We start from the raw sequence: 10,205 nt of genomic DNA on the forward strand, positions 1-10,205 counted from the left end.
TCTAGATGTGGGTGTTTAATTATACATAATCATAAGCAGTTTAAATTAGAAGATCTTGCCTCCATGTTGCCTATACCTTTGCAGAATTTCTTAATACAATTAGGTTTTTTTTAATAATATATAATTGATGACAGGCTTTTAATATCTACTTAATTATTTGTAAAATATTGTTTTTTTATACAATTATTGTGACAATCCCATGTTACTTGCTATATTCAATCTAAATGGGTTTAGTATATAGGAGGAGGATGTAGTTTTCAAAACAAAATAGATAATGACCCAATAAGAGAAATTTAAGCTAGTAAATTTAAGGCGTAATAACCCTAAGGTGTTGGCGAAGGTTTGCTCATTCCTTGAGTTCTTGAGAGTAAATGACTTTTTCTCACTCAAAGTTTGCCTTAATGACACATTTTTATTAAAAAAGTTTCAAAATACAACTTTTCCACTCAAAGTTTATATTATGTTAGTATCGAACATACACTTCACTTTCTTAGCCGGTATTTGACGAGTTACCATGGGTCAAAGTAAGAAGGATTTTGTAGAGCGGATGGCGATAGATCAAATGATAGTAACTGATTGAATATTCGCCGTTGAAAATCAGCTAAAAAGAGGAAATCCTAGCTTTGCGATGATCGACAATCGGCGAGAAATCAGGAGTCAAAGTGAGAGGGGTTTTGTAGAAAGGAGATCGGAGGTTTAAATGATGGAGATAATTTTCGTCATCAGAATCGGCTTTAGGTGGCAACGAAATATAAAAATTAAGTGAGAAAGTGGTATTTTGAAACTCTTTGGGTGGAAAAGTGTCGTTAAGGCAAACCTTGGGTGGGAAAAAGTCATTTACTTGAGTTCTTGGGTTTCAACTTGGAGTCACCTATCACTATAACATTGTGGCTTACTTAGTTATTTGGGCTTATAGGGCGTTCAATAGACCGAAATGATTAGTTGAAGTACGCGCAAGCTGGCACAGACAACCTGATTACCAAAAAAAAAAAAAATTATGGTGTGATTGTTGTATCTAATAGATTTATCAGAGCAAAACACAAGTAAATAAATATAATTGTATCAAAACAAGATGGATGTAGCATTTTATTTAACCTTCTTTTAATCCATGTTATTGTGTAAAATTAGCAAGATGAATGCTTAATTTGTGTTGAATCATCTACCCCTTTTTAATAGTGTAATAATACGTACCATATATAAAATATGTATATGTATGAAAAAGTAAATGCAAAAAAATCCCAAGGAGCTAGCCTGACGGTCAAGGAGATTTGCTCCCTTCCTTGAATATCTGGATTCATAATTTGAAGTCATCTACCACAATAACATTATAGCTTATTTGGTTCTTTGGACTTGTAGGATGTTTAATAGACTCCAAAGATTAGTTGAGGTATGCACAAATTGACCTGAACACACCGACGCTTACCATTCTTTTACACAATTTTCATTACATCATGATGTAACATATGTCACAACCAAACAAATTTTTAATTATTTTAAATTTTTACTATTATAATAGAATTTGTATAGTTGTCGCATATACCACATCATGATGTAATAAAAATTGTATAAAAAAGTGATGTAAATATAGTATTACTTCTCGATTAATAGGATAGCTTATGTGACAACAAAAGAAATAAGAAGGTCACTCATGAACATAATGCAGTTGAAATCTTCAAAAGAAAATGCAACATTAATTAAGTTGTAAAGCCTTTTACTTATATTTTTGTCCTTCCATACGCCTACACAAGCCTAAATGGAAATGCATGTGTCATGGAACTTATGTTACACTACACATTTGTTCTTTTTCTATATCTATTTTTTAATTATTATAAATTTCATATCATAAATTAAACCTGCTCATCATAATTTGGTGAAGAGGTTTTTGCTAATGGATAGATTTTATTTTTAATTTTTTTTTTTTAAAAAAAATCCTCAACATCCACTTTTAACTTTTAAGTACATCATTTGTTAAATTTTCTTTAACAAATAAATCACTTCACGTATAATATATTAATTTTAATAGAATAGAAAATACAGTGAAAGTAAAAAACAAAAACAAAAAATGTTAAATTTTTTATGAAAGAAAACATTTTTTTTTCTAAAATTCTAAGAATTGGGGTAATGAAAAATATAGGTGTCTATAATATTTTAATGGGTGCCATTATTTTTAACTCTACTAGAAAATCAGGTATTTATGTCTATTTTCTGAATATTTTTTTAAAACGAAACGGGTGATATAGAGCTTGTTTGGCCGAACTTATGAAAATTAGCTTATAAGCAGTTTGTATTTATAAGATAATTTAAGCTTATAAGCATTTGAAATTTAAACAGTTACGTATTTGGTTAAAGTACTTATAAGTGATTGATAAATAGTTGACGCATTAGTAAAATGTAGCTTATAAATACACTTTATTACTAAAAATGATACTACATTATTTTATTAAATAATAAATAAGGTTATAAGATAAAATTTTAAAATTAAATATGGGTAATGTGGTAATATAATTGGTTAAAGTAGTTTATAAACAGAGTGCTTATAAACAAATTTTTTTATTTTTTTTTTGGTTTATAAACCAAAAAGTTATAAACAAACAAATCCTCTTAATTTTAGAGCTTATAAATTGTTCTCAAACAAACACCCCCATGATATTCTTCAAATGCAAAAGCTAATATGATTAATTTTCTTTGAATTAACTAGTGTTAAACTGTTAATAGATGACTTCGGAGATTCCCAAGCTTATTTAATTATATATATGTTTTGTCCTTTGAGGGTTGGCAAACTAAAATGCCATGTATGAAACACCGAAAGGGACATGCTGCATGTTAGTTTGCCATGTCACATGCATCAGATTACATATATAATACAAAAATTAGGGTTTTCTGGTTGCGTTTCAACCTAAAGTTAGAGAAATATGAAAGTTTTTTACATGAAATTGATTGATAGGTATATATAAAAAGATATTAGTCTTCATCTGATGGCTATATATCAGTAGGATTAATGCTGTGGGTTTTCATCATCATTTTTAACCCCATTAAGAATACAAATTAGTGTTAAAGTCAATTTCTTTACAACTTATAGCTTCGCCAAGAGGAACACTTGGCCAATATAATTTATCAATATTATCATACCATTGACATTATTATTGATTTTATAGCAAGGTTTTAAGATTCAATAACATTACAACACTCTTATATTATATTAATTAAAGAATATATATTTTAGGATTTTGTTTAGTTGATAACTTATAAGTTTGAAATACTTGAAAGCTATATTTAGTTTATAATAAATATGTTTGACAAATAATATTGGCACTATGAATTATTAAATGTTTAAACGTTACAGTTGGGAGTAATTATCTTCTTTTCTCTTTTTGACTTGAATTAAAGTTGAAACTCTGGATTCTATTGACTACACTCACATGGACTTGAATTAATATATAACCATACTCTAACCTATAATATTGAATTATTTACTGTGAAATGGTTACTCACACAACATATAAATTTACTAATTTACAGATGGTTGCTTAACGGCAAATAATGTTTTGAAAACGGGACCTGACTGGTCCAACCGTCGACTGATGTCCTCATTAGTCCAAATTTTCAATTTTACTATTCACCCAAATATCTAATCTTACCATTGATGAACGAGAGGTTACCAAGTGCCGGGGTTATAAGGGTTTTGTAAAGTGGAGGGCGATGGTTCAAGGGGTGGTGTCAGATTGAATTTTGAAAGTTGTAATTAGCCGAAATTTGGCCAAAAAAATTAACCCAATATGTGAGTCACAACCGAAGAACAAGAGGCTATAAAGTGCCAAGGTTAGCTGAGTTTTCTAGAGTAGAGGTCAATGGTTTAGGTGATGGTGTTGGACTGAATTTTTTATGCCGGAATCAACCGAATTTTGGCCGCAAAAAATAAATCCAATCACAACTATGTTCGCGAATCACAATTGACAAACGGGGAGCTACCAAATTTCGAGGTTAGAAGGGTTTTGTAGAGTAGAGGATAGTACTTCAGATTAAATTTTAGACGTCAGAATCAACCAGAATTTGGCCAAAAAAGTCAAAACCCAAGCAGATCATAGGAGTGTATTTTGCTAAATTTCAAATCTATAGGGACTGAAACTTTTTAGGGGCCAATGCCTAATGGAACCACCGGTTTAATCGGTCAGACCGATCAAATCGTGAAGGCCCTGTTCAGTTTTCAACAACAACGTCCCAATTAATTAATACAAAACGTCTATTTTCGTATTTTACTCGGCTAATGAGATAAGCCAAAACAAGTGCATCAAAAGACTAATTGAATTGTAAGGTATAACCATGAATATTAGAGGCTTTCTTGATTATAGTCATAAAGTTGTGATAGTAACTCAGTTGACAGACGATTTGGTAGGTTAATTAAATTGTCAAATTAAGTGCATCGTATAGGTTAAGAAAAAATAAATAGCAAACGTAGGAAATTACGTTTGGGGTGTCAAGGAGTAATGTTTAAGTAATGAGGGGACCAACTTTTAGATTGTATTTAAGGATTTGCGTTAATTTTTGGGGATAACATTAACAATTTGGTTTTGATAATAAGGAGGGGGGGGATTGTAAAAATATTAAGCTTAAGGGATGTATAATTTACATATTTACACATGATTTTTTTTTTTAAAAAAAAAAGAAGTTGTGAAACAAACTTTGTATACTTATAAGAATTGTTGCATTATCTAAGAACTAATTAACTTAAATGTTACTTTCAGATTACATTGGACTTGATAAATATGAGTAAAACCACGGGTACCAAAGTATTTATCTCAATTGAAGTCTGAATAGGTATAGAAAGGGTAATGTAGAGAATGATTAAAAAATGGGTGGGTAGGTAGGTGAGGTGGCAGGATTTGTCGGAAAAAAAGGACGTGCAAGGCGGTCAAGGGTTGATTTTAATTTGGTCTAACCTAGAAAAGAGAGAGGTGAGTCAGGTCATATTATTAAATTCACTTATTAACTCTAAACTTTTGATCCACTTGTGTAAGATTTTAAATGATAAGAGTCAAATAAGTCCCCACCACTGTGCACGTGATGGTGACTCCCCTCATCAGTCATCATCTGACCTGTCGGTATTATCCTGCCACGTGTTCATTCAAACTTTACTTCTAAATCAATTTTTAACTCCTATTTTATATTCTTATTTTTTTAGGTTCCTGGAAGAGATCCCCTGCACATGATCCCAATCGCAATGGAAAATGTTTCATACCATATTTAAATTAGAAAAAAAAAAAACAATTCAGAAAAAATGTATTTTCAATAAGAAATATTAATTTTTCAAGATTCTTATCCATTAGAATCTTCATTCACTTATATATGCTATGCATATACTAGGTCATTAATTTATTAAATATTTAAACTTGTATTAATGGAATGCATGTATCTCATATTAATTTTAGGATAACGTGAATGCGTAATGGAAGAGGCGTGGGGTGTGGCAGAGATAATTCAGTCCATTGGCAAATAAAATGATGGGGGCTGAATGCTGATGCATTGCATTTATGCACAAAACAAACTTTTTGTCCATCTCAAACTGCTATAATTCTTCTTCTATGCCCAACATGGTTTTGGATAAAGTAATAATAAAAGTAATAAATTTACCATATAGTTCGTTTGTTTTTAACAGTCAATATGAATGCCACCGCGTGTTTAATAAAATGACTATATGATTCTAGAGGAGGGAAGTAGAGGTTAAAATTGTAACAACAAAGAATCAGACAAAAATTTTTAGGGTATTAAATAAATCTCGGAGATTATTGAGATGAGTAATGCTAGTCTTACTCACTTCCCCTACTCACTTCTCTTACTCATCTTTGTTAAAATTTTACTCACTTCTCTTTCTCACATTTGTTAAAATTTTTCACTTTTTAACAAAAGTGAATAAGAGAAGTGAGTAGGGGGAGTGAGTAAGGTTAGTATTATTTTATTGAGATATGCACAAATTGAAAAAAAAAAAAGGGGTAGGATATTTAAATGTGAAAATAAATGAACAGTTAGGATATGATGGGTAGTTGTATATTAAAATAAAAAAAATTCCGGTGGGCGGTGCACATGGATTGATCATATATTTGTATGTGCGCCTCTGGTTTAGAGCTGGGCTCCCTCTTAGTCCCAGACCCAGTCCCAGTCCCAGTTCCGGTCATTCGTCAGTCGTCTCTGGCTTTCTCAGAGATGCTTATATTTAGAATATTACGTCTCACGTGGATTAACTCTGCAGATAGTTTGGTCTTCTTCCATCCACTACTTCTACCTTTCATTCAACCACGTCTTTTTTATTTTTATATTTTTTTAAATGATAGATCAGATAAATCGCTGTCTAAATTCTAATGTTCCAAAGTTTTATCTGTTATAATGATTACTGATAAGATGCCTAGTGGTTTATTAACAATAATACAAATGTCACTAAAAATATGATGTGTGAATTATTTATTTAAAATTACTTGTCTTTTTAAAAGTTATAATGAGGGTACGATTATTAAAATAAATATTAAAGTGTTGCTGTGATTCTAAAATATCCCAAGTCTAAATGGGAGACCGTTGTAGATATATTCATGTGAGTGTGTTTGTCTTTTAAGAAAGAATGAAACAAGATAAACAGGTAAAATGAATATAGACATTCATTTAAATATATTTTAACTTCTTTTAAGTTTTTAGGTTCAAACCTTGGGGTCATCTACTATAATAACATTATGACTTATTTAGTCTTTTAGGCTTATAAGGTGTTTAATGTACCTCAAAAATTAGTTGAGATATGCTTAAACTGATCAGACATACTGGTTGTCAAAAAATAAAATAAAAAAATATACGCATTCAAATTATATACCCATAAATGAGAAAGTAACAACCTGGAGGGCTTGTTTTAACTTGTATATAAACATTGGAAGTGGCATGGCGTGAAGATCAATACATTTAGTCACATAACAACTCCAAGAACATACAAAGACAAATAAGATCAGTAAAACTATTACTAAAGAAAGACAAAATAAAGCCCAATAGGAACCAAACCTAAAATGGAAAGACAGAGATTGCATTGAATATCAGGAATACGAGTCCGGGTTTGATACGTCACATTCCTTTTACAAAGCCCGTCCATGAAAACCAAACCCACTACTTTCCGGTTGAAGGATTTATATTGGGCCTTCCATTATCACCCCTGTTCAAGCCTAAATCTGATTTATGTTTGGCCTTCCATTATCACCCCCGTTCAAGCCTAAATCAACCCCTAAGTCCAATCAATATTCTTTTGACGCGGTCTTCAGCATCATAAAATTTACTATATTATAACTGAATGAAGCTGCCCAGAGTCCAATTACATATATACACGCTTGAAGGTGGAAGAATTTGTTTATGAAATCTCAGAAAGACTGTTAGGTTAATGAAGTTTCATAGAAATTAAGATGGATGAGATCAGCCAGGGTCAGAGGACGCAAAGCAAACCTCCAGGATATTTGAGCACACAAATACATCATTCACAGTATTATTGTCGTTGTTTAATCTGAATAGAAAAATGGGTAATCATAAGAAAGAGAGCCGGGACTCATCCTTCTTTACGTCATTTGTTTCATTCTTGGGTATCTCCGGCGGACGCGAAGATAGGAAGAGCAGAAAAGCTGCGCCACCCATGGCGCCAAAGCAGCCATACATCCGTTATACAGAAGGTTTTTTTCATAAAGTGGGTTTATTTAGTCTGCTAATTTGCATACTGGTGAAGTTTATGGTTTTTATATTTCGTGCTTCGTCTTTTAACTTATGTGTCAAATTTGGGGCAAGTTTTGCCTTAGGATTTGATCCTTTAAGGATGGACTCTGTAGTCTGTATTGTTATTGTGCAATCAGATGCAAGAACTTCAGTTCAATCTGTTCATGACAAACTTTTATACATCAAACTATAGGTATTTTACTGGATTATAAGGATAAGTGCCAATTTAAATTTAATAAAAGATACGAAGTATATATAACATATATATTCCCTGTTAGTTATGTATTCTTAACTCGGCCGTCAACATCATAACAAATTTACTATTATAAGTTTATAACTGAATGAATTTGCTCTGTCCAATTACATATATACACGAGTAAAGATAGAATAATTTGTTTAGAAGAATTGTGATGAAGTCAATAATTTTATTAAAATAATTTTGTTAGACTTAATGAAATTTCTAGGAATTTCATAACTTAACCATCAGAAAATGATATCGGAAACCTCGATGAGATCAGCCATGGTCAAAGGACACAACATTTTGCTTGTTCACTACGAAATTCATAATTTATTTAATAAGAGATATTGTACTAAGTTTACCTGACCAAACAAATTAATCTCCAGGAAGTTTGAGTACATATATCTCTGAATTCAAATAAACATTCTCTTTCAAGTGTCGGGAAACTTTTTTCATTGTAAAATTGGTGTTGTGGGATTTGATTACATTACAGAAGTCAAAGTTAAAACAAGGAAAATGGGTAAGCACAAGAAAGAGAGCCTAGGAGATTCATCGTTCTTTACAGCACTACTTTCATTCTTCTGCACATCCCACCACACCAGCCCGGAGGCAGCCATGGTGAAAGCTGCAAAGCATTTCTCTAGTGCTCATAAAGTGCGGCTAATTTGGTACTGGTCATCTATGTTTTGCCTTAATATTTGATCCTTTTTAATGGATTCTGTATTATTATATGTAATTGTGTAAATAAGCTGTATGAAGTTCAGTTTAGTCCTTTTATTTTTTATAGGGAAGTTTTCAATTACCTTTTCATACATTGTTTTAGATAATTATTGATCAAAGACATCTCCATTTCCAATCATGAAATCCATAATAATAACAAGGCCAAATCTTAGTAGTAGAGATAAAATTGTATTTATCACTCCATATAAAGTCGCAAATTTATATCAACACAGATCCAATATGAAAATTTAGTACGTCCAGACAATGAAAGAAAGAAAAGTTTGAACATCTAATTATCAACTCTTCGTTATCTTTTCTTTTTCTTTCTCTTTCTTCCTCCAGAAGGACAAGGTTTCGTCGAACTGCAGACAGTAGGACAATAAATGAATGATGATAAACCTTACAGAAACACTACGTATATATCATACATAATGTTCTATTAGAAATGAATATTAAACTTTTACATACCGGTTTATATTCTTCGTTTATGCTAGAACTTGGAATATTCACAATTTGCCACGAGTCTTCCTCACAAGTCCATGATCCATTACCTTCTTCCACTTGTTCAGAATTGTGGAGAGATGGAATCTATAGGACTTGGGGGTTGGTCTCATCACTCACATGTAACCAATCGAGAGATGGAATTAATTCTTGAGCCTCCTGCCTATGATCTTCAGAATTATCATAATGATCAGGTTCTGAGCAGTTATTTTTCACAGGCTTTGACGATACAGTGCCTGGTATTGTTGCAAAAAATCTCATTAACTTCATCCCTTGATTCTTGATGTAGTATGGAAATAATATCTTATACAGAAAAAGGGGAAACAAAGATGTACAGAGGATTGGTAATAGGAGAAAAAAAGAAAGTGCGATACAGATGAAGGCAAAAGAAATGATGTGAAGAATGAAATTGTTGCACAACAGTTTAGTAATATGAATATTGTATGATTCTGCGGTTGAAGACCAAGCGATGGATATAGGTACATTACATATGGGATCTTTCAGTCGTTTCAGTTACTGTGATTAGATTTATTGGGATATACATGATTCTTTTGAGAAAATAAAATTTTTTTTTTTTAATTTATGTTGCTTATAATTAATGATGATTTTGTAATTTCAAAAAAGGGATATATCATGTTTGTTATAATATTGCATCACGTAAGAAAGCGGTATGGCATGCAAAAGGGCAAAGATGGAGTTTCACCGAATATTTATCTAAATTAAAATTGAAAGGTTTTGAGATATTGAGGGACTTTGTAACACACAAATGAAGAGATAGTCTTCTTTGTTCTCAGAGATGTTTTGGCACGCAGACAATATGACCATATCATATTGTGTATTTTGGGGTGGGCCTTTAGACTTTAGGTTTTAATTTTTTAATTTATTTTCATCTGTTAATAAACTTGTTGAATCCTACATACCCCCTCACCTCACGTGAATCACTCTGTCAAAGTTAAACTAAAACCAAAGACAAATCAGGTCTTGCATTGACTTTTTGTATAGTGTCAATTTTATAGAAATT

Source organism: Pistacia vera, unplaced genomic scaffold (assembly GCF_008641045.1).
Source record: "Pistacia vera cultivar Batoury unplaced genomic scaffold, PisVer_v2 Contig107, whole genome shotgun sequence".
NCBI classification, from domain to species: Eukaryota; Viridiplantae; Streptophyta; class Magnoliopsida; order Sapindales; family Anacardiaceae; genus Pistacia; species Pistacia vera.